The following is a 26,235-nucleotide window of genomic DNA, read 5'->3' as shown; positions in this document are numbered from 1 at the left end:
GTGCTTCTACTTCTGTAGATTTTCAAATGTTCAGCTAACACAAAAGAGCTCCACTATTCCGCGACAAAAATTATCAGAGGGATGGAACACCTCTCCTATGAAGAAAGACTGAGAGAGTTGGGGTTATTCAACTTGAAAAACAGAAGGCTCTGGAGAGACCTTATTGCAGCCTTTTAGTACTTCAAGGGGGCTTATAAGAAAGATGGGGACAAACATTTAGCAGAGCCTGTTTTGGTAGGACAAGGGGTAATGGTTTTAAACTAAAAGAGGATAGATTTAGACTAGATATAAGGAAGAAATTTTTTATAATGAGAGAGGTGGTAGATGCCCCATCCCTGGCAACTTTCAGCGTCAGGTTGGACAGGGCTTTGAGCGACATTTCATTATTTCAGCTTTATTAAGGTATTAGTGAAAATCTCTGAAGAGGTAACTTTCTAGAAAATCACTCAAAAATACTTATATACAGAGACAAACATACAAATGTCACAGAATCACAGAATCATTAAGGTTGGAAAAGACCTGTAAGATCCTCAAGTCCAACCATCAACCCAACACCACCATGGCCACTAAACTATGACCTACAGTGCCACGTCTACATGTTCCTCGAACACCTCCAGTGATGGTGACTCCACCACTTCCCTGGGCAGCCTGTTCCAATGTTTCACCACTTTCTCAGTAAAGAAATTTTTCCTAACATCCAGCCTAAACCTCCCCTGGCGCAACTTGAGGCCGTTTCCTCTCATTCTATCGCTAGTTACATGGGAGAAGAGACCACCACCCACCCATATACTTACACACTAGGAATAACTGAAATGCAGGTATATACTACAAAAAAAACCCAAAAACAAACCAACAAAAAACCAAAAAAAACCCCAACCAACAAAACAACGACCCAGCAAAAAAGCCCAGAAAATGCTGACTAGTGTAGACTTGCTGCAAGTTGTTTTATTGTCTCAAGGTTTTATTCGACTAATTCATAAACATATAAGGAATCTCTGATACATATGACACAGGATTACCTTTAGTTTCTTTACATCTTCTATAAAATAGAGTTAGCAAAACTTTTCTACATTACTATGAAGAGGTCAGATACTTTATACTGCTGGTAATAACCGTAATTACTGGATATATCACTTCATTCCTTAGAAGCATAGCACAAAGCAATTACATACTTTTGCATTTATAATTACTTAACTATGGGAGACAAAACCTTCTACCTTGACTAATGATCGTATGCTGCTTTTCTACTTCATTGTCTCCATAGGACAGACAACTTAAGCTTGGATTTTCTCAGGATTCAGTGGTCTGGTAGACCTCTTATTCTGACATTCTGAAAGATTTTGCCCCCATTTTTTCAAATCAATACTGATCTAGAAGTGGCCATTGGGTTCACCACCCACAAACCCACCCCGCCATCACTCTTTGATGTACTGTGGAATCACATTTTTGGTTTGAAAACAAAGGATGGTGAATGAACAAAAAATATTTATTTTGCTCAATTACTGGAGAAGAAAAGGGTTAAATAGTTCATTTCAGAAGCACATGAAAACAGTACTTTTTGCTTTGAAGGAGGGATAAAAACTGAATTTGTAGACTCTCCAAGGTGAGAATGTAATACTAAAAAAGTAATTGAACTCTAAGGAAATTAAACTAAAGATGATATGCCATAATTTATTGATTATGTGGTGGAAGTGTGTTCCTGTACACTGGAACTAATTAAACGTCTAGAACAACAGAATGAATAAGAACATGTCATTCTTGATAATTTTTAATAAAATTGGCCTGATGCTTAAAATTAATCCTGTATGTCCTCCATTTACCCACACATTTGGATCAATTTTTAAGACATTAGCTTTTTGAAGTCCTTCTCAAAATTGGTGCCATATATGAACTTTCTTTCACCGAAGTAGCAGGCAGAAACAAAAGAGAAGCAGTTTTGTTTTTCCTAGAAACACACAAATGTCTCCAGATACAGCACAGTTATCATGTGATCTGTTCCAAAATGTTGCATAAATAAATCCTTAATTGACCCTTCATACATACAAAAAGATTAATAACAAAGAACTTCTAATATTTTTTTTATTTATGTGGAGGGATACAGGGGAAAGTAAAGCATATATAAAGCTTTGCAAATTACTGTATTTTCTGTTTTGCTGAGGAAAAAAATATTTTTAATTAAATGAACTGTCTGCTTGAGACAAGTAAAAGCCTTCCATTTAATTTTATAGTATTTTACTCACATTTATAGCATTCAGTTAATCAAACAGAAAGTGAATCTATATTTTGGTGGGTCAGAGACTCACCTGGGGAAGGTCACACCTTCAATTTCTTCTAAAAAGTGTGATATGAGGAAGAATAGATCCACTGGAGATCAAAAGGAATAGGGGGTAAATTAAGAATAATCTACAGCTTGTAAATCGAGGCAGCAATTTAAGAAATGAGATTAATTAACTTCTGAAGACTTGGATTAGACAGCAACTACACCAACAGTTTCAGTGAAAAGGTATTTTCCCAAAGAAGGTTGGAATTATTATTCCTATTACTAATTCTTCCTCTTTTCTATGAATCTTGCCTGGAGAACATAAATTTATGTATGTATATCTAATTTTTTTCTGTAAAACTACTTTACCTTTTCTGAACTTTTGAACAAGGTTATTTTCAAAATTTGACTCACATCCATTTGGTCCATCTAAAATGGCATTTTCTTATCTTTGTCAAGTCAATAACCAAATAAATTTTTTTCAGCTTTATTTAGCAGTAGGGATGTATGGAATAATAGCAGAGGGAATTGTGCCCTTTATTCAGAGAAGACCATTTTTTTGTAAATTAAGTTGTGTATTTGACTGGCCATTCATTTACTAAAATAGCATATTATCAGGAATATGATTTACCAAGACTTACATGTAAATATATATGCACATATGTGAATGAGTGTGTGCATGTATAACCATATTAAGGCAAGTGAACAACTCTGAATGTCCAAGAGAACTACCTATGTGTTTCACTGATTTCCTGAATTTGCAGTACTGCAATTTGCAGCTGCAATCTTCAGACTCCTGGAATCTGATTGTATGGTTGAAGGTCAAGAAGAAGTAGTTGTAAACGTATAGGAGAACTTAAAATACTTTGCTGCACAAAGGGTCAGCTAGGTACTAATGAAGATTAGATGTCTAAGTTTCTGGTGTTAAGTGAAACTGATTTTATTTTCATTAGTGGTCAGCGGTAAGAACCTAATATATCCAAAAAATCACTGTGCATTAAAAAGTAGCAAAGGTAAGGATTGCAATTGCAGCTACTTACAGCGATAAAAGATCTGTATAAAGATAATAGTTCAGATTAATGTCAGCATGGAACTTTATCTTGGATAATTAGGGATATCAATTTGAGCAAATTATTTACTTATAATTATCAACATTTTTTGTTGTAATAACACATTATACAAACATGATAAATCAGCCAAATATGTGAGAAGCTACTCACAAGAATTAACGCTTTCTTAATAAAAATTAATGATTTGTTACAGTTGCTTTCAAATTTTCTTTTATAGACTAAAAGTATTGTAGGCTTGTAAATGTAGTAATGGTCACATTAAATTGACATATTTAAAATAGGCACTTTAAGGTATACACTAAGGTATATGTTCAGATGAACACAAAGTCTATATGAAATACTAAAAAAAGTGTAAAAAACAATAATTCATTTTGCTCAGCAGCTAACCTTTTTATGCATTATATCTGATTTTTGTCAACACAGAACATTTTTAGATGCTGAAAAAAGTCCTTTCCTTATAAAAAGGGTAACAAGGGGCAAGTGTAAGTGCCTTGCAGTGCAGGAAAAGTTAAGAGTTGTTCAGTTAGAATTTGGATAAAGGAGGTATCCTTTTTCTAATATCACAGCATTTATCCAAATATCTTTTGTTATGCAAGATCCTACATCTACAAATATTGGAATAAAGATCTCATTACAATTGTTTCTGTGTCTGTTAATATAATATGCAGATTTCTCATTTCTGCTTTTTATGGATCACTCTCTCAAGTATATGTACCTAAATATAAATATACTTATGTATATATATACACACAAATATATAAACGAGAGACAGTGACTAGATTCTGTGGAAACAGCCTGACTATATAACCACTATGCTTTATTTTATGTTATGTAAGAAAATTAAGAAACCAAGGATAGATCTATTTTCAAAATATACTGAAAAGATTACTTCTTGAGAATTAGGAAAACAGGTCATATAAACTTTCACAGGCTCTGTAATTCAGAGTTGCCTGTAGTACCAGTACCCTGTACAGAGTGGCCCTGTGGAAAAGTACTTGGAGATACTGTTGGATAAAAAATTGGACATGAGCCGGTAATGTGCGCTTGCAGCCCAGAAAGCCAATTGTATTCTGGGCTGCATAAAAAGAAGTATGGGCGGCAGTTTGAGGGAGGTAATTCTCCTGCTCTGCTCCGCTGTCATGAGACCCGACCTGGAATACTGCATTCAGCTCTGGGGACCCCAATACAAGAAAGATATGGACCTGTTAGAGGAGGGCCATGGAAATCGTTAGAGGACCAAAACAACTCTCCTCTGAAGAAAGGCTGGGGGTTGAATAAACAGAACAGAACAGTTCACTTGGAAGGTACCTGCAATGATCATCAAGTCCAACTGCCTGACCAATTCAGGGCTGACCAAAAGTTAAAGCATGTTATTAAGGGCATTGTCCAAATGCCTCTTAAACACTGACAGGCTTGGGGCATCGACCAGCTCTCCAGGAAGCCTGTTCCAGTGTTTGGCCACCCTCTCGGTAAAGAAATGCTTCCTAATGTCAAGTCTGAAGCTCCCCTGATGCAGTTTTGAACCATTCCCACATGTCCTGTCACTGGATACCGGAGAGAAGAGATCTGCACCTCCCTCTCCACTTCCCCTTCTCAGGAAGCTGTAAGAGAACAATGAGGTCCCCCCTCAGCCGCCTTTTCTTCAAACTAGACAACCCCAGAGTCCTCAGCTGCTCCTCACAGGACATTCCTTCCAGCCCTTTCACCAGCTTTGTTGCCCTCCTCTGGATGCATTCAAGGACCTTCACATCCTTCTTAAACTGTGGGGCCCAGAACTGCACACAGTACTCAAGGTGAGGCCACACCAACGCTGGATACAGCGGGATAATCACCTCTTTTGACCAGCTGGTTATGCTGTGTTTGATGCACCCCAGAATGCAGTTTGCCCTCTTGGCTGCCAGGGTAGACTGCTGTTTTATACTGAGCCTGCTGTACACCGGCACCCCCAGATCCCTTTCTGCAGGGCTGGTCTCCAGCCACTCCTGTTGGGGTTGTTCAGTCTAGAGAAGAGAAGGCTCAGGGGAGACTTTGTTGTGGCCTTTCAATACTTAAGGCTTATAAGAAAGATGGAGAGAGACTTTTTACCAAGGCCTGCAGAGACAGGAGAAGGGGCAATGGTTTTAAACAGAAGGGGGGTAGATTTATATTGGATATAAGGAAGAAATTGTTAATGATTCTGAATTTCATGGTCATTGTTGTCAATGGTAAAACCTCTAAGTATTTAAGTTGAAAATGTTTCCTAGTATAACATTCTCTTTGTACTCAAAAAAAAGAAAAAGTTGCAGTGTTTTGTCAAATTCTAGTTATCCATACCTGATTATCAAGAAATAATGATAACAATAATAATTATAACAGCAATAGTAATTGTAGAAGAAAAAAAATGCATGATAAAACACAAAAATCATAACTATAATTTCATATATAATTATGTCTCTGCTGGCTTCTGGATATGAAGCTAATTGTATGGAGAAATGAGCTAGAAAGTTTTGTTAGAAATTATTTCAAGTTTTAGTGTTGTTTTACATGTTTTTCTAAAGGGTTTTAAATGATTTTCATAAAGTTCAAATTATAGGTGAATAACATCTCTGCATCTCTGCAGTGATTACTTCAGTTTCTACTACTATTTATATTCAGTACTAGTTTAAATGTCTGTTGCAAAGACATGAATTACGTATTACAGCCTCACAAAGTAAACCTCCCTACAGTATTGTCCAAGTCTAAATACTGTTGGAAAATAAATCATAGAAAAAGAAGACACAGATTGAATGATTTTGTTATGCTTATGCAAGTAGTAGTAAGGAATCTACAACTATAACGTTGCAAAATTTTGACATGGTTAGAAAGACAGAAATCAAGATTTCACAGAACAATAGAAAAAAAATAAGCTGAAGTGTCAAGAAGCCAGTTTTTATAGTAAATATAATATAGATATCCACATCAAAACTTAACTATTAAACACCTGTCATAATGAAGGGAATTTTTTTAACAAGGTAGATATTTCTCATCATCTCAAGGCTGAAAGTAGGTCAGATAAGTCAGATTTTAGAATGGATTTATTTCCATTCTCTACCAAGGAATCATACAAGGATGTAGAGAACATAAGTGATAATGGAGATATCAGTGACCAAAGCAGTCAAAATACAGTAATTCCTGCTATCCAGTGCTACATATTAATGATGATACTACTTAAAGTAAAAAGCATGAGCGTAATCATTACTGGGAATTCAAATGTGAAGTAAGAAGCATGAGTGAACCAGTGGCTCCACAATGGGAAGTGTAATCCCAGTAAAAATATGAAAAGTTTGTCATTAATTTTCTTTTATAACTATGTAATAACAATTGCAGCATTCGAAAGGATCAGTTCTTACCAAAAGTCTCTCTGTATCTTGTTTCTCAGGTGTAAAGTGATACGAAAATGGCTTGCAATTCAGACTGGCATGTGTACATGACAATACTTGGGACATGGGCTCATTTGCACCATGTTTTATCAGAAGAATAGTAATTGTGCAAGCACAGAGTTTACACAGGTGTCATGCAAGGCTCTCAAAGCAATTTTCAAATTTTAAAGATTAGTATCTTATTACAATATCAGGAACTGGTTATTCTAAAAAAGTCAATAGAGAAACAGTATCATAAATACGCTTTAGAGAAAGATAGATTTGGGGCTTGAAGGCACGGCATATGTTTACGGAGCATATGAATGCTGGGGATAAGTAGAACTTATCTGTCATTGCACTAAAACTTCAGTATGTGTGTATGGTTTTCAAATGATCTTTTGGAGCTACAGCAGTTTGTTCAGCAGAATTCAAGTTTAACTGTAGTGTATGTTTGATGTACTTGTTCCAGCAGTATCGTCTCATAACGCCTTTGAGACTTCACCATTGTTGGTTACGCTCGTCAGGAAAGAAGCAAGTGTCCCCCACTTCAGAAAGAGTCTATGTTTCATTATATCCATGGGATGGCTGAGATTCCAGGAGTGAGACCTCTCATTCAAATTCTTCTCCCAGGTAAGAGAAGTTTTTTCAGATTGAGACTTTTCAAGCTTACTAGTGTGCTATTTCAGCTAACAATCTGTGCACTCCATAAACGGTCAGGGTATCTGTAATCAGGATGCATGTGAAACTTGAAAATTGGATGCACTATCATAATGTAAATATCTGTTGAAAATAATTTAAAAGAATGAGATTTTTAAAAAGACTATTTCCATTTCATGCAAATGCAAATTTCAGCTACTGCTTCTTATTACCAGATATCCCATGATTCCTGAAAAAATAGGTCTGCATATTCAGTTTTTGACCAAAAAAAAAAAAAAAAAAAAAAAAAAAGAAAATACATACAAACTTAATGCCCCAAATAAATGTTGAAATATATTTGGAAGCTGTCACGAATAAGTGGTTTTGTAGAACACAGTACTTATTACAACCTATTCCAGACAGGGCCAAGTGGGCCAAAAATACGTCTGATGTTTAGTTCAACTGAATTTAAAGAGACAGAACAGAGATATTCTGAATGGGAAAAAGGACTTTTGTCTTTAGTCCAATCAAGTTGAGAAGTCCAAACAAGTTGAGAAAATGCACCAAGGGCAACCTATTCAGACTAGAGGGCCATTCAATTTGCTAGAAATAATCCTAAAAGGAACTGCTCCACCAAAAGGAATTGCACAAAACCCCACTACCAGGAAATGGTATTCCTACCTGATGGGAGTAGCAGATGACATGCAACTGACCAAAGGACATAGTAAAGTTTCCAAATTACAGATGCTTATAAATGCAGACCCATTAGCATTACAAAAACCTTTTAAACCCTCACCAATTTCAAATGCACCTCCCCCTCACTGAGGAAATGCCAACAGAAGACATTTGGTTCACTGATGCCTCAACAAAAGGATAAATGGTAAATGACAATATAAAGCTGTTGCATTAAACATTAACACTGGCAAACAAATTATAGAAGAAGATGAAGGTAGTGCACAAGTAGGAGAATTAAGGACAGTTGTTTTAGCAGCACAAAACGGAGCAAAAGTTATATATGTAGACTCCTATGCTGTATGGGCTGGTGCCACACAATGGCTCTGTCAATGGGAATCACTGAACTGGGAAGCAAACAGATCTTCCATTTGGAGAACTCAAGATTGGCAACTATTATTAAGTATAGCCAGAAAAATGCCATTCAAGATGGAATGGTTGAAAGCTCATGCCAAAGATAATAAGCCAGCAACAAACTGGAACCAACAGGTGGATGAATTGACAAAGATTAGGAAAATAAAAATAGAGAACTCATTAAATTCTAAGTGGTATTGGTTGGGAGAATGGCTACATCAAAAATTAGGTCACACAGGTAAAGAAGCACTTTATTTTGCTTCACAGAGCAAGGGTTGGCCCCTAGATAGGAGAACTTGTGAAGTTATTCTCACAGAATGTCCTCAATGTAGATTAAAACTACAAACTAATCATCCTGCTAAAGCACCACCCCTACATATCAATCAAGGGAAAATTTTGTGGTCAACATGGCAAATTTATTATGTCGGGCCATCAAATCCTCTGCGGGGTATTGATATATCCTCAGACGAGTAGAAGTAGTCTCTGGCCTACTTATGACAACTAAGTGTCGAAAAGCTGATGGATGAAATACAGTACAAGGACTATCATCTTGGTTCTTGATTCTACGTACTCCTGATACTATACAAAGCGATAACAGCTCGCATTTCTCATGCAAAGAGGTACAAGAATGGGCAAAACAGGAAGAAATTCAATGGGTATTCCACACCCCATATAACCCCAAATCAAATGGGATGGTAGAAAGAGCTAATGGCTTATTGAAAAAGAACCTTAAGGCACATGAAGCCCAGTGGGATACTTGCCTTTCTGAGGTACTTCACCAATTGAATAATCGGTATGGGCCCACTGGGAGTCCTGTGAGCCAAGCATTCTTTGCAAAGACTGAGCCTGATGCTCCCCCTTCTGATGAAGAAAATGTCTGATAACATCACAGCCAGGACAACCTGTTATGGTAAACCTACCAGGAGTTAGAACTGTGCCTATGACTCTAACTAAACCTCGTCATCAACTTGCTTCACAAGCTACTGACAGCAGTGGTATAAAACATAGAATCAATACTAGATAGATTATCCTGCATCATAAGAGGGGTAACCTGTTTGGCCTTCCCCACCCAAACATTTTCTTTCTTTTCTTTTTCAGGAGAAAAATGAATCTATATCTCACAATACTAATAACATTAATCAAATATTACCACTTTAGGCCATGCCAGGAAAAGAAATAAAAATAGGATGCCAAACAATGAATGGATCTACCCACGACAAACCCACCAAAATTAAAATACTATGCCGACTTTTCTAAACCAAAAAACCCCAAGAAATCTTGTTATAAGATACCAGAACCAGATTGTTGGTAAAATTTCACTTTTACACAACCTATACTCACATTCGGCTTCTGGAGTAATCGTGGTGTAGAACTGTTGTTTGATTTTATGGTTACGATTATCAAACAAGAAATGTGGAATTTGTGCATGACAGGATGGCGATGGGTTGATGCATATGTACTTTTTGATGTACACCTGATCTAAATTTACCTGCAACTGCACTACACAATATCTCCTTTCATAGGCTTATTAAAAAATCGTAGGATTATTAAAGATGAAAATGAAAATCAACAAATTCTATCTTTAAAGGGAATCAAAGGAGACACCATTTCGATAGGATGCTGAATTGAAAACCACACTAAATATATGACAACAGCTTTATGCATTGTTATGAACTACATCAAAGAAAAATACAACATACATACCCGTGCTTTTAAACATGAATGCTGGTATACTTTTACTATATCCCATTCAGCGCTTATAATGTGTCTTTGGGCAGACCTCAACTCTCTTTCTAGCCTAGGTCTTCAATTCAAAATTGATGTCGAACAACCATATTCACCAACTCAGCCCCCTATCAAACTGTCTCCTCACATTTAAAACTCTGGTCCCTACATAATTAAAAACATTGGAACACAACAAGTATTATTCAACCCATCATGGTCCCTCAAACAAGTGGAACTATCAATGCAGGTTGATATCTCTGCAATTAAACCTACCTGTTCACCATTCCTGAATACATCTTTTACAGGGTGGTTAGCATGGTTGCGTGGGCAAACCCTCACCTCTCCAAAATGATCAGAGAGAGATGTGACTGGTATCTTAGGAACAGGATTAGGGGTATTAAACAGCATGAATGCTGAAATTTTGGCCAACAAAATAAGCTCAGTAGCAAGTAATTTGTATGAATTAGAACATCCATTGCAATCTTCTCGATCGGCATTAGGAACTAATCAATGGCTTTTGTCTAATGTATTACCCCAGTTGGAAAGAATTAAGGAAAAAGTTCACTAACTAATTATGAATGCACTAGGTGCAACCCAAATTAATGTATCCCTCGGTCTTAGCTGTATTAAGGCTCAACTGTGGATACAAACTACTGTGGCAGCAATTATAAGGGAAGGCGATGAGGGCACCATGCCCACTGAAATTCAAAAGGTAATTTGGGATAATGCAACTAAATTTGAAAGGGAATTCCAAACTTGGCGGCATCTAATCAATTTCACGTATGTCTCTACTGATAGTAAAGCCACAGCTTTTGTTTTCACAATACGCAATGCTTTGGTATACACCATACATGCAATCATTGCACTGGGATTAAATCATCATGGAACTACATTCTATCCATTGAAACATAGAGCATGGGCCCAATGAAGTGGGAACAAATGGCAAACTATTGATGTTGATGCACGTGTTGTACAGGAACAACAGGGATTCATTTGTAAAAGCAATACCATTAAGGACCAAGACATTTTTTTTGACACTGAACAAAATGTTTGCCATTTTGAAATACATCCTGATGAAACCCCTGAAACTATACTTATCTATGTTGGAAATGGATGTGTTTGTATGAGAACCCTTTGTGATTCTATACTTGTAGATGATACCACTGTGGAGACAAACAATCACTCAAATATTTGTGTTTGTAACTTTACTGAAATTATAGCATGTGGCTTTAACTATTCAGCTCCTGTCACAGTCCATGAGTTGCTGCAATCCTATCAAGATTTATTGCCTACCCCCATAGGAATGAATCTTACATTGATGAAGAAGCTACTACAAAACAATGACCTGAGTCAACTGCTAAAACCTGTCCAAAACAATGGACACAAAACTCTGATTACTGTCCATCGTAATGCAGAAAGGATGCACAGCATCCCAGAAAGAGTGAAGAAAAATGGAGAATATCACTGCTGGGATGCCTTATTCGGATGCTCATCACAGCAACAGGACTTTTGAACCGGGTGTTACATCCCATCATAATTTTATTGATTTTTGTTGTATTATGCCTGTTGTTAAACATTGTTCTATATGTTAGAGTGTGGAGAATAGCTAGATGGGTAGCACTGCTATAAAAACCTCTTAGCGTGTATAACATTGCTTAATCACATTTAACAAAACATTGATAATTACGTAAACAAACAAAAATTTTCCCTCAAATAATAATTGGAAAGTGACATTAATCTGTTTATAGGAACAGAGGCAAGAGGCAACCACACCACCACTTTGTGAGATGCAGATGGATTGACTTTAGTGACAGGGTGGATTGTGGTGGTGCATTCCTTCCCCTGCCCCAGGCCACTCTACGATCTCAGGAATTCCAGCTAGGCCCTGGCCTTTGTGCAATGAGTTGAGCAGTTAAGCATCCCTTGACCATACCAGGAACTCTTGCATGGCTAAGGTGGGGAGCAGTGGTGACAGTACCAAGCACTCCTGTTACCTGGCTGAGGCGGGTAATGAGAGCGGGAATAATCAATCATGCCCTGACAGCCTCGGAACATCCCTTACCTAGGTCGTAGCCTGAGTGGGACGGTACCAGTGGTACTGGAATTCCAGTAACTTTCCAGTAACCTGTTGATGACTAAAGCCTTGACTAATCTTGCGAACCTATAAACAGCAGTTCTAAGTGAGGCCCTTTGAGATCTCCTGGATCACAGAGGGCTGCAGCCACCATCTTCCTCTCAGTGGGATGCCTCTCAAAGTTCACAAACTCTCCAGTTTGCAAAATATAGAGGACAGAGGACCACAGCTGAAAGCTGGTGATGGGATCTGGGCTGAAACCCTCTCCTCCTCAAGGCTCAACTCTCGCCCGTTGAGAAATGCTGAGACATTTGAAGTGAATATTTCACAGAACTTGAGGGGAATTTTTAACAGGTATACCTTTATACATATATATCTCTCTATACCTTTGTGTCTGCATTCATGTGTGTGTGAATCAATTCGAGTACTGGATAGCAAGTATAGTATTACCATTTCAAATCTGTAATCATGCCACTGTTGTGATTATAGTAAATTCTATTAACTCACTTTGCAAGTGTTAAATTAACCAATGATCAAGTGTTCTTAAAGTCTTGTGAACCACCTTAAATTGTGAATGAACCAGATTGCGGCTAAATACATATAGTCCTTTAGGTATAAACCATTGACCAAGTCCGAGACTAAGATTGCACCTAGCCATACCTAAGCTCCTTCAGCAGTTTAGAGAGCAAGGAGGTCTAGTCTGAACCTCATGACTCAATGGGAGGGTCTTCCTTACTCTTTGTATTTATTCCACTGGATATAAACTGTTGTCCAAGTCTGGGACTAGGAGTAGACCTGGCTGGTCTTCTCTGAACCTCATGACTCAATGAGAGGATTTCTTTGTTCCTTATACTCTTTCATTCAGACATGAACTGTTGACCAAGTCTGAGACTAAGTCTGGATTCACCTGCACCTAAACTCCTCTTTGAGAAGTTTAGAAAGCAAGGGGGTCCATTCTAAACCTTGTGACTCAACAGGAGGGTCCTCTTTACCCTTTTGTTTCTCTGGTGTCTCTGTATAAATTATTCTGATTCAATTCTAATTCAATTTTCCTTTCTATGTTTTAGTAAGTAATAGAGTGAACCTTGCCATTGAATTCTGTTAGGTCACATTCTTATAAACTTCTATTAAAATCACTTTTACCAATACCCTTGACAGTGATTTTTAAGTGGCCTAAGCCACTCATTTGTGACAGAAGCCTAGCTTAGTCCAGCTGAATTGATTAATTACCTGAGGTACAAGAAAAAACCCAACTCTGCACATCTGTGTTACGATGTCAAAATTTAAAACTTACGATAACTATGTTGTACCTTAGTAGTGTTGAAACATGTACTGTGATATCAGTTCGATAAGAAAGATGCTGATAAGATTCCAGAAATAGAAAGTGTTTTGGAAGAAATCAGTTTGAAAGATGGTGAAAGACAAAGTCCTTTGCTGTAACACTTAATATCTTATGTTTATGAAATACACCTGTTACACCATGTTTCCAGTTAGTTAAATATAAAAAAAAAAATTCAGCAAATACACTATTTGGATTTTCCTTTGAAGTAAAGGACTTTTCTGAAACAGGAACTTATTAGAAATCTTGTCATGTATTACTGCATTGCACTGCCAGGCATCTGTGGTAGTTATAAATTAGTGATTATAATAAAATTTGAAAAGATTAATAAAAACAAAGCTCTCACTTTTTTGAAATGTAGATTAGCAGCATGTTGTAATATTCAACCCAAGAGAGTTTAAGTAGAAAAAACAGACTAAAATAGTATCAAATAACCAGGGTCATTTTGAAATCTTAAGTATCAACCAGTTTAAAGTTTAATTCTTGGAAGTACATTGGAAGACCAGTCATCCACTTTTCAGCTATTATGTAACAACGGGAAAGCCTAGGATAATACTCAGGAAACACATTTGGTCAGTTTGGAAAAACAGGCTAAAAAATCAGAACTTATATTTTGTTTACATAGAAAATGGTTAAATGGTAAAGGACAAAACTAATATGAAAACACAATGAAACTGTGAAGGACTTTGAAGGTAAGAATGAGAAGCTACCTGCAGAAATGAGAGATAAGTCAAGAAATGTGGGTAAGATAGCCAAGGAAAATTTAGTCATCTTCATTTTGGAATACCTGAAGCGCTGTCTAGAGCAGTATACTGAGTATTAGAAAATGTCAGCATATAGAAAAATGTTTTGGTTTTATTTTTCTCTTAATGAGATTTTGTTTTTCCATACTTAAAGGTAATTAAGAAATATTTGCTAGGTTTTATCTAATGCAGGAAAGCTAGAATAGAAAGAGATTCTGTAATTTCCAGGAATAAGATAAATACAGAAAGACGGGAAAAGTAATGGGCATTTCTGTCTCTAACTTACTCACATTGAGCTGAGAGTGGACCATCCAGAAAGAAATGTCAGACAGGCTGAGATGGATGTTATCCCAAGAGAGTAGATGTCAGATGAGAGAGGATATGAAAAAGAGTTTCAGCACAAAGAAAGTCAGGGCAAAGATTTAGTCAGTGGATCTGAGGATGAAAGTGAGAAAGGATGTGAAAATGGCAGGGAAGATAATGGATGGGCAGTGTATTTTTGACTTTGTTATTGTTTTAAGCTCATATTTAGAAATTGAGAGCAAGTTTGCACCAGAAAAAAAAAAAAAAAAATCTGAGATAAGTCTCCAAAAAAAGCAAGGTCAGAGGAGTAGTTTTTTTTATTTAAAGGAGTCCTAAGAGTTGGAAGGAAGAGACAATTTGCTGTTTTCGTTATCATTACATGTCTGTATTTGAATTTTTAATTTTTTTTCCGTTTATACATTTTTAGAAAATCACAGAAACATGCTCCCATGAGGAAAGAATCTTTAAGACAGATATCTCAACTCTCCTTCCTGTAATAAGATTGTTGTGGATTTATTTTTATGCAGCTGAAATTACATGTCTCTACTAACTTTGCCTAACAAGCAAAATTAACATTGCTACTAGAAATCACTTTCTGTGATTTCTTTCATTTTCATTTTTTTGAGTAAGATTGTGAAATAAATATGAAGGGGAGAGGGCAGAAGCAGCAGGGGCTAACAGTTTATGTTATTCTAAGATGAAGGTTGATGAATATGTGGATGGGATTATATGATAAGGTTGTTGGAAATCAGCCAGACTATTTGGTCCCAGAGGATTTTTTTAACTACTGTTTGCTATGATCCTATATTTGAGATAGCCTATTATGACCTAATAGAAGTTGGAAAAAACCAAACCAAACCACCAAAAACCACCACAGCCCAGTAGAATGGAAGTAATGGAAATTGAAAATTTTCATTACAACTTCCTGTAAAAACTGGCCTTAAATTCTGGCAACCCTTATTTAGCAGCAGACCTTCCTCAGTGCCAAGTCACAGGGAAAAGTAATAATTTAATAGCAGTTGAAAGTTCCAAACAAAAACATGTCGTGTTTGGAAAGCAAGTTATGATGACCCAAATAGTCATTTTTCCGCTAACAATCCCCAAAAGGATAATTACCCAACCCATCACCTCTACAAAGAACTCCAGCACAAAGGTACTGAATAATTAAATCTACTTTGATTGAATATTTCTGAACTATGATGAAACCCCTATGTATGGTTTTGTTTCTGCTTTATATAGCAAACACATATGTATGCAGCTCTGAGTAACATGTATTCAATCCCCACACATCTGTTTTAAAAGTTCTTAAAGGCAAAACTGGGGCCTGATTCACTCCCCACAGATTGTCAAATACTGAAAGTCTATACACAGGGAATCCAATACAGTAATTCATGCACCCTCAAATTTCTGTACTTGGCAAAAATGGATAAAATTCAGTGATTCCTTGAAAAATTAGCATTCATTTAAAGTACCCCCTCTATATGGTGTCCCTTTGATGACTAAAGACATATTACAGTTTCCATGTCGCTATCCCACTAGAAACATCAAGAAAGGATGGATGACATAAATATTATTTTTCACAGCAAGTTTTCGTTCATTTATAAGCCTATATTAATTCACCTGGCACTCAAAATGTGCCTCCACTGTCCAGTAAGGTCTCATTACTTATCCTTGTTTGAATGATAACTCTAGGCTGGAATTTAATACTTGAATTTTAGAAATGAACTCTCTGAGCAGAACAGAAATTTCTTAGAATATATTAAACCAAAAAATCATGATGCTTTGTGCAAAATATGTCTCCAGTCACTGATGCTGTACATGTTAACTAGCAATAACAGACAAAAAAATAGCACTTCAATATCTTGATAGACAAATTAGCATATAACAAATATTATACTCTTCCTGAGGTCTTACAGCAAGAAAACCCTAATTTATTATACAAATGATGAAAACAAGAATGCATCAACAAAATTTTTTTGAAATATCAGATATTAGAAATAAGAACATTATATCTGTAAGCTCTGCCATACCTTCACTACTATTTCAGGCAGCTTCCAGTTTCCCAGGAAATAATAGAATGGTTTCTTCACCCTTATAGATTTGTCTTTGTGTAAGTATTTCTTTCATTACTGATGCAGATTTTGTCTGATTACCTTCTCTGTAGTTGATAAGAATCCTGCATAACTCACCTTTTATTTTTACTGTAGGTGATAAACTGAAATTACTTTTTGCTGCTATGGTAACATTATTTTATAAAAGAGTTTCAGCTTTTATACTAAATTTGCTCACAATGTAGGAGGAAGAAGAAAGGAGGAAAACTGACATGAAAGTGAGGAACTGAGGATAATTTAAAAATACATACAAAATGCTAAAAGTTAAGAACGGGTTCTTTCAAGTGTTTGAGCTTGAATATAGGCCTTGTCTACCTGGGCTTTAGTAAAGCCTTCGACACTGTCTCCCACAGTATTCTCCTGGAGAAGCTGGCGACTCGTGGCTTAGACAGGTGCACTCTTCACTGGCTTAAAAACTGGCTGGACGGCCGAGCCCAGAGAGTTGTGGTGAATGGGGTGAAATCCAGCTGGCGGCCGGTCACAAGCGGAGTCCCCCAGGGCTCAGTTTTGGGGCCGGTCTTGTTTAATATCTTTATCGATGATCTGGATGAGGGGATTGAGTGCTCCCTCAGCAAGTTTGCAGGAGGCACCAGGTTGGGAGGGATGTTGATCTGCTCGAGGGTAGGAAGGGTCTGCAGAGGGATCTGCAGAAGTCTTATGAGGAGCGGCTGAGGGAACTGGGGTTGTTCAGTCTGGAGAAGAGGAGGCTGAGGGGAGACCTCATCGCTCTCTACAATTACCTGAAAGGCGGTTGCAGAGAGGTGGGTGTTGGTCTCTTCTCCCAAGTGACGAGTAACAGGACAAGAGGAAATGGCCTCAGGTTGCGCCAGGGGAGATACAGACTGGATATTAGGAAAAATGTCTTTACTGAGAGAGCGGTGAAACACTGGAACAGGCTGCCCAGGGAGGTGGTGGAGTCACCCTCACTGGAGGCATTCAAGGAATGTGTGGACGAGGCATTGTGGGACATGGTTTAATGGGCATGGTGGTGTTAGTTGATGGTTGGACTTGACGATCTTACAGGTCTTTTCCACCCTTAGTGATTCTGTGATTAAGTACATTTGTTTCAATTAAAATTTCACTCGGAAAACAGTATGAAAAAAACAAAAGAAAACAATTGTTCAGGGATCTCCATACTAAAATATGCAAAGAAACCTTCCAGGTTGTGATTTTATTCCTTGGGGTTTTTTTGTTTGGTTTGGGTTTCTTTGGGAAAAAAAATTACTCGTGTAGTGGAAATAAAATTGAATGATCTGTATCAGTAAACCAACATTAGTTTCCCCAATTTGGCATCAGCTCTGAAAACCCAACAAGTTTCAAGAGCTTTCTATATCAAACCATGAGATAGCAAGCTAATTGCTTTGACTGAAAACTTATTTCTGTTCAGAATTTATTCTAGCTAAGTGGATCTGCAGTTCTGGCTTTGCCTACTGTATAATAGGTAGTGGTAATAGAGCTCTGTGCCGGTTTTGGCTGGGGTAGAGTTAATTTTCTTCATAGTAGCTAGTATGGGGCTGTGTTTTGGATTTGTGCTGGAAACAATGTTGATAACACAGGGATGCTTCAGTTACTGCTGAGCAGTGCTTACACAGAGTCAAGGCCTTTTCTGCTTCTCACACCGCCCCACCAGCGAGTAGGCTGGGGGTGCACAAGAAGTTGGGAGGGGACACAGCCGGGACAGCTGACCCGAGCTGACCAAAGGGATATTCCATAACATATGACGTCATGCTCAGCGTATAAAGCTGGGGGAAGAAGAAGGAAGGAGGGACATTTGGAATTAATGGAGTTTGTCTTCCCAAGAAACTGTTACGTGTGATGAAGCCCTGCTTTCCTGGAGATGGCTGAACACCTGCCTGCCAATGAGAAGTAGTGAATGAATTCCTTGTTTTGCTTTGCTTGCCTGTGTGGCTCTTGCTTCACCTATTAAACCGTCTTTATCTCAACCCACGAGTTTTCTCACTTTTGCTCTTGCGATTCTCTCCCCCATCCCACGTGGGGGGAGCAAGCGAGCAGCTGGGTGGTACTTAGTTGTCAGCTGGGGATAAACCACGACAAGCTCCCTGAAAATTCAAACTTCCAGAACTTTAAAATGTCCCATAAGTCTTTAAAAAGAAAGGGAGAGAGACAGGTAGGTAGGTAATATCAGATAATTTCAAGCATCAAATACATTTGGTCATTCTTTCTCAGTGCTCCTAGAAGAGCTGATATGCAGGAGCTGTGTCAACTTTTAACAGTGAATCTTGGCAACCATACCACCAATAGATTGTGGCTCTGTTGTGCTCTGTAGGGAAAACCATACTCTTCATGAAGCAAAGGGAGGATGACAGCCATAGATTGCAGTGTGAGGAGGAGGAAGAAAAAAACATGGTGTTACTGCTATTTTTATGGCATCAACAATGTTCTTTGCATGGAGAAAATAAGTCAATCCCTTTTTCTGCACTCCTTCCTTCTATGACTTGATTTAACCATAGGCTAATTTTAGGCAAAGAAACAATGAATAAAATGTTTCCAAATATGGGCTGCTAGTGATACCTGTTGAGAAAATGTTTTCTTTCATTGTGCAGAAAACTTACTGGTTGTAAAGCTGAGCAAACATTGGATTTATTATGGTAATGGCCAAACCACAGAGAATACTTCTTGTCAAACCAAATATACTTTCAAGAGCTTGAAGAAACAAAGAAAAAAAGATAATCTTTACAAGGCATATTTACACATACAATCTTGATGTCACTTATCACTGTTGAACTGAAATGAAGTGTTTTGTTTCATACTGGAAGCTATGAAAACTTTCCCCTTTTCCCCTTTTTCTCCTGTTAAATTAATTATTTCTACTATGAGGAAAATATTAATTCAAATTCAAAAGTTTCATTTGGGTGTCACACTGCCTCAACATTTCTGGAACTTTTCCTTTGGCAAGGTTGTACTGACTTTTTTATTATTTTTATTTTAACTGAACCTATTTTTGTCAAATTCAGTCTATATTCAAGAATATTTTCTATCCCTCCTAAAATGCATTTTTCCATATTTATTTATGTGAAAGAACAGACAAATAAGCAAACTTTCATATCTATGTAGAAACATATTCCATTACCAAAACCTCCATGTCACCTCCAGATGGATCTAAGATTGATCTGTATTCTAGATTCTCAGAACAGCTTCACTAGGGAATTGCATGCAATATTTGGAGCATATAATACTTCAGGGCATGAAGGTTCTAAAAATAAAAGACGACACAATCGCAGTGTGCTGAAATGTGATTGACAAGAACACTGAAGTAATAAAGAATGAGACAAAATTGTTATGACACTAGGCAAGCTGCTTTAACAATGACTGAGAAGGAAGAGGAGGTTGTATTTGTGTTCTGGGATTTCTTTCCTCCATGCATCCCAAAAGTGGTAGCTATTGAAATGGTAAAGTTCTTAGCCACACTTCTTTTTTTTCTCCTGAAAAAAACCAGACATTCCATTTGACAGAGGTTACATTTAAGAAATGCGTATTTCTTTCTTGAAGAGTTAAAATACGTGAAACTTTACCCTTGACTGACAAGTGCATTACTATTCTGTAACATTCATTAAGACAGGAGTTTAACTTTCTGATACCCCTACATATATTCTAGTGAATTCTTCATGATTCCTAAGAAAAAGAGTGAGCTATACAAGAGTGTTATTACCAGACATAATACAGGGTAAAAATGTGCAGAGTAAAACAAAAAAGAAGATCTTAACACTGTTGTTTAGAACCTCCCTGAATTGCTAGTTTGCAAGGACAAATACCTGCTTCAAGAGAGATTTTGGTGGGTTTTTTGGATGTGAGGTTTTTTTTTCTTTTTTTTTTTTTCCTGTTTGGCCTAATATCATTATTCACATTCCATTAGGCCTCTGAGTAGCTGCTGTTTGATTTTACTATACCTTGATGTATTAATATAATTTAAAATATGTGTGGAAATTAGAAATTAGATCAGGCTAGGACAGTACAGATTTTCTTTTTACGGTATTTGAAGAGAAATTGCAATTATGTTTGTGGCATTTACAGAAAAAATGGCAACTTATATGTAGCATTTTACATCTGATTATTGTAAAAAGTCTTTATTCATATTTACATGCAAAAATATGCACAGGTAAATGTGCAGTAGAAAAGGTTGGGGAAAGATGAACGAGAAAGGAATTGAACTCCAATTTCTTTTTCTCATTTAGTAAAACTAAAACTTTCCATCAGTGCAATTCCTTCTTCAAGTTTTCATATTCTATTTTCTCATATGTTGCTAGTCCCAGAGCTACAGACATCTGAAATGCCCATTTAAAACTATCTGTCCATAATTTGATACTAGCAGAGCAAGCAGCACCTGCTGATTCCCAGAGTACAGAAGTAAGTGTAGTCTGCAGGCTGAAACAGCTGGCACCACTATTTAACACAATCAGGATTTAAATTTAAAATGTACCTGGTATTATATTAGGTTTCAGTAACTACTTTTCATCATGTGACCATCTGTTTCTGCAGTTGCAGTTTTGTGCTTCCCTTGATAGCTGTCCTCAAAAAGAATAATAAAGTAAAAGTCATGCTGGGTATTGTACAGTAAATCTCTGTATTGAACACTAAGGAACACAACTGCCTAATGTGGTTTAGCCCTGGTAGGCAGCTCAGCACCACACAGCTGCTCACTCACTCCCCCAGTGGGATGGGGGAGAGAAACCAAAGGGTAAAAGTACAAAAATTCATGGGTTGAGATAAAGACGATTTAATAAATTAACAAAAGCTGCGCATACAAGCAAAGCAAAATAAGGAATTCATTCATTACTTCCCATCAGCAGGCAGGTGTTCAGCCATCTCCAGGAAAGCCAGGCTCCATCATGTATAACAGTTACTTGGGAAGACAAATGCCATCTCACCGAACATCCCTCCTTCCTCCTTCTTCCCCCAGCTTTTATTGCTGAGCACGACGTCATATAGTATGGCATATTCCTTTGGTCATTTCTGATGAGCTGTCCTAGCTGTGTCCTCTCCCAGCTTCTTGTGCACCCCCAGCCTACTTGTTGGCAGGGCAGCATGAGAAGCAGGAAAGGCCTTGATGCTGTGTAAGCACTAAATAATTAAATAACTAAAACATCAGTGTATTATCAACACTGTTTTCATCACAAATCCAAAACACAGCAGCATACAAGCTACAATAAAGAAAGGTAACTCTACCCCAGCATAAACCGGTACACCTAAGAACAAACATTGGCTTCTTTTCAAATTTTCTTTCAGCATTTTGATGTGCTACAAAATTCTCTAATTCAACATTAATTATAAACTGCCACTAATATCACTAAGGGTACCGCGAATATTTCACAGAAAGGCCCAAACCGGATGTTAAGCACCTAAGTTGAAAACTGGTATCTGAAACTTACCCATTCATAGCATCTGACCATAGAAAAAATATTGGCCACAAAAGGTTGACAGACAGAAATGGTTCGGTATCACTTATGAATTACTTCCCTGCTACAATACATAGATCATTCGGATATGTTCTTAAGAAGTGGAGGACATGAATATGAATCCCCTCAGACAGAAGAAGGTGTTTTCACTTACTGGAAAGAACTACAATGAGTTAGCTGTTGGCCAACAACAATAAAATTTGCTAACTGGCAGCACCAGCACTTCAAAAGAAAAAGAGTTTTCATTTTTTCAAAGGCAAGTCGTATGCACCAAATCTATGAGTAGTAATGCAGAGTAAAGGAAGCCCCGAATCTAACACTCTAAGAGGATGGTAGGACAGGGAGATTTTAATTTCTTAAACATCTCAGCACAGACCTCTGTGATTCAGGTTGGATAGGTGTATTTATTTTATTTTTTTTACAACAGTGAGTAACTTCTATAACATTTTATGGAGCTAACACACTTAACTCTAGTTGTGTCTTATAAATGCCAGCAAAATGCACATATTGAACTGGAATCATATTACCAAATCAAATGAGGTGAGATATGTGAAAAAACCTGTATATGGATCGGTATGGTGACACCGTTAACTGAAATATAACAAAAACATCATATATTTAACAATGTTCTTGAAGCTTTGGATAAAAAGCTAAAAATGTAAAAATGCCTGAACAAATTAAAACAGTTCTACAAAGTAAAATAGTAGTTTCTTCTATTGCTTCAAATTTCTGCACACACGAACTTGAAATGATTGTACTAATACAGACAGAGAAACAGATAGCTACAGTGCTCTTTGGCAGGCAGGGAACTGGAATATGTTCTATCAGGGCATTGCACTTCTGTTCAGGATGGGTAACCAGTCTGGCAGACTGCAAACAATTTGTATTTTGAGGCAATTGTGGTGGTGCTGCAGACTGACACACTACAGTTGTTCCATGGGAGTTATTTTGTAGTAGCTCTGGTCTGATCCCATGGACTGAATGTCCTTTAGCACTTGAAGCACTGAATAGTACTTTTTGGTGCACCTTTTAATTTGATTCAGCCATGATGAGTGGAGGCAATTAAGGGATTTACTCTGAAAGCACAATTCTGTTCCAAAATAAAATTTTAACATAGATAGATCCGTAAAAACCTTTAGTTGCTCCTCTTGTAATTCAAGAAGTGTCTTACTTTAGCTGTAATTGAATTTGTAGTGTCTGTAGCAGAATTCAGAAGTTTGTGAATCTGATTAAAGTTGAGCTATAGTAAAAAATTGAAACAAATTATTATATAAACAAAATTTAGAAAAACAATATATGATTTTACCCAATTGCTCTTTCAAATACTGAAAGAAGAAAATGTGTTTCATTCTTCGATTGTTGAGCTTTTCAAAATTTACCTTTGTAAGAAAAGTTGGCCAAATCAAAGACTGATGGCTCAAAAAATGACAGCACAGAATAATCATCATGATGCCTACTTTTTACCGTATATTCTTCCCACTCCATTTTCAAAGCTTCCTGTGGCAAACACATTTATTATTTGCAGAGCAGCAATACTTGCCAGCTTTATTTATAGTCCACATGCCATTACCAAGCTAGTTGTTGAACAAACAGGAGAATCTCAGTGAATGTACAATCAATCAACAAACAATTACAAGTTGTTTGTTAAGCCTAGTAAAGGATTATCTTCTTTATTACATTACCTCAGTGATAGAATTTATATTTGCCTATAATGAAATTGCATTCATTGCCTTCTGTGATGGCTTTTCTGCCATTTTTCAGTTCTGCTGCAAATTCAGTAGCAGATTTGATAGATCCTGCCCTTAAAAAGAAAAGGAGAATTTCAACGTTTAGAATAGTTAACAAAGACCAAGAAAAAAAATAATAATGTGCAAATATATAAATAATCAAGTCCCTGAGCAACAAAACACATGTATAATTTGTCCTACTATATACCCACATGCAGTGGTTTATTTGAAATTGAGTCTTCGTGACTGAAGAAAAGGGAATAAACAGAATCTCTCTTTCTATGACTAAGGACACTCAGGTAGGTAAGATAAATGTCTACCCAAGGTCATGATCATTTCTGCTGAGAACTAGAAGAAATACTAGTTTCTGAGCCCTGTCTCTGAAAGCTAGACTATGGGGTTTTATATCGAAAGACACAGGGTATCCAGGATTTGTTTTATTTAGTTTCTTTCTTGCTGTATTAGTATTTACTCAGTAAGAAAAGTCTCCTGAAACTGTGAAACTTCTAGACAAGCAGAAAATATCCCTTGAGGATTAACAAAGGCATCAGAAAAGTTGCCTCATAGATCTAAATTACCTCGTGGAATCTAAAGTTGATAATGATTTTCAAAGAGAATTGCAATTGAATATAATAAAATTAAATATATAAATGTATGATAAGTAAATCTAGTTCAAAGCACTTAGTTTCCTTTAGGCATCCATGACTTACTCCACTGCTGTGACATTGTCTAACATTTGCTATGCTTATGATGAATCATTTTCTTTGCTTGCTACATGACTACCTAGAAAACTAGGTTTTTAACTGGAACCAAAGAGAAACATGAAATTATCTTAAGCTTTTATGAGAAATTAAATTATTGTTAGCACTATGAAAACTATTTGCATACTCCTAAAAATCACAAAATATATTTTTGGCTAAGGCCAAGTTGCAGTATTTGTACTCATATACCATAAGCAGACAATTTCTCCCTCCAGTTTTCTTGTTAGACTAAAAGTAGGGGAGGGTAAAGATTAAAGAAATTTGCACCATCCTTTAAAGAGCTGCAGTCTGTTGGCCAGATGTGTAGTCTGGAACATAATAGAGCAAAACCGTGACAAATACCTCATATTCCACCTGCACTGTAATCTTCAGTTTACACAAATACTCTTGGGAGGGTTATTTTTGATGGGTCCTATACTGATATTTGGCAACACTGAAAAACATTCAGTTTCCACTTCACTATGGTGCTCTGCTTTGGTTTACAAGTGTGGTTTTAAAACAAGCAAATTGCAGTGTCTGTTTTGGTTAACAATTTCCTTTTCTTTATGTAACAGTAAATTGATTTAGAAGAGAAGAGAAGAGAAGAGAAGAGAAGAGAAGAGAAGAGAAGAGAAGAGAAGGGAAGGGAAGGGAAGGGAAGGGAAGGGAAGGGAAGGGAAGGGAAGGGAAGGGAAGGGAAGGGAAGGGAAGGGAAGGGAAGGGAAGGGAAGGGAAGGGAAGGGAAGGGAAGGGAAGAGAAGAGAAGAGAAGAGAAGAGAAGAGAAGAGAAGAGAAGAGAAGAGAAGAGAAGAGAAGAGAAGAGAAGAGAAGAGAAGAGAAGAGAAGAGAAGAGAAGAGAAGAGAAGAGAAGAGAAGAGAAGAGAAGAGAAGAGAAGAGAAGAGAAGAGAAGAGAAGAGAAGAGATTATTTCACTTGGAAGGTACCTGCAATGATCATCAAGTCCAACTGCCTGACCAATTCAGGGCTGACCAAAAGTTAAAGCATGTTATTAAGGGCATTGTCCAAATGCCTCTTAAACACTGACAGGCTTGGGGCATCGACCAGCTCTCCAGGAAGCCTGTTCCAGTGTTTGGCCACCCTCTCGGTAAAGAAATGCTTCCTAATGTCAAGTCTGAAGCTCCCCTGATGCAGTTTTGAACCATTCCCACATGTCCTGTCACTGGATACTGGAGAGAAGAGATCTGCACCTCCCTCTCCACTTCCCCTTCTCAGGAAGCTGTAAGAGAACAATGAGGTCCCCCCTCAGCCGCCTTTTCTTCAAACTAGACAACCCCAGAGTCCTCAGCTGCTCCTCACAGGACATTCCTTCCAGCCCTTTCACCAGCTTTGTTGCCCTCCTCTGGATGCATTCAAGGACCTTCACATCCTTCTTAAACTGTGGGGCCCAGAACTGCACACAGTACTCAAGGTGAGGCCACACCAACGCTGGATACAGCGGGATAATCACCTCTTTTGACCAGCTGGTTATGCTGTGTTTGATGCACCCCAGAATGCAGTTTGGCCTCTTGGCTGCCAGGGTAGACTGCTGTTTTATACTGAGCCTGCTGTACACCGGCACCCCCAGATCCCTTTCTGCAGGGTTGCTCTCCAGCCACTCCTCTCCCAATTT

The sequence above is a fragment of the Gavia stellata genome, chromosome 1 (genome assembly GCF_030936135.1).
Source record: "Gavia stellata isolate bGavSte3 chromosome 1, bGavSte3.hap2, whole genome shotgun sequence".
Classification (NCBI taxonomy): domain Eukaryota; kingdom Metazoa; phylum Chordata; class Aves; order Gaviiformes; family Gaviidae; genus Gavia; species Gavia stellata.
This window is presented reverse-complemented; position numbering follows the sequence as displayed.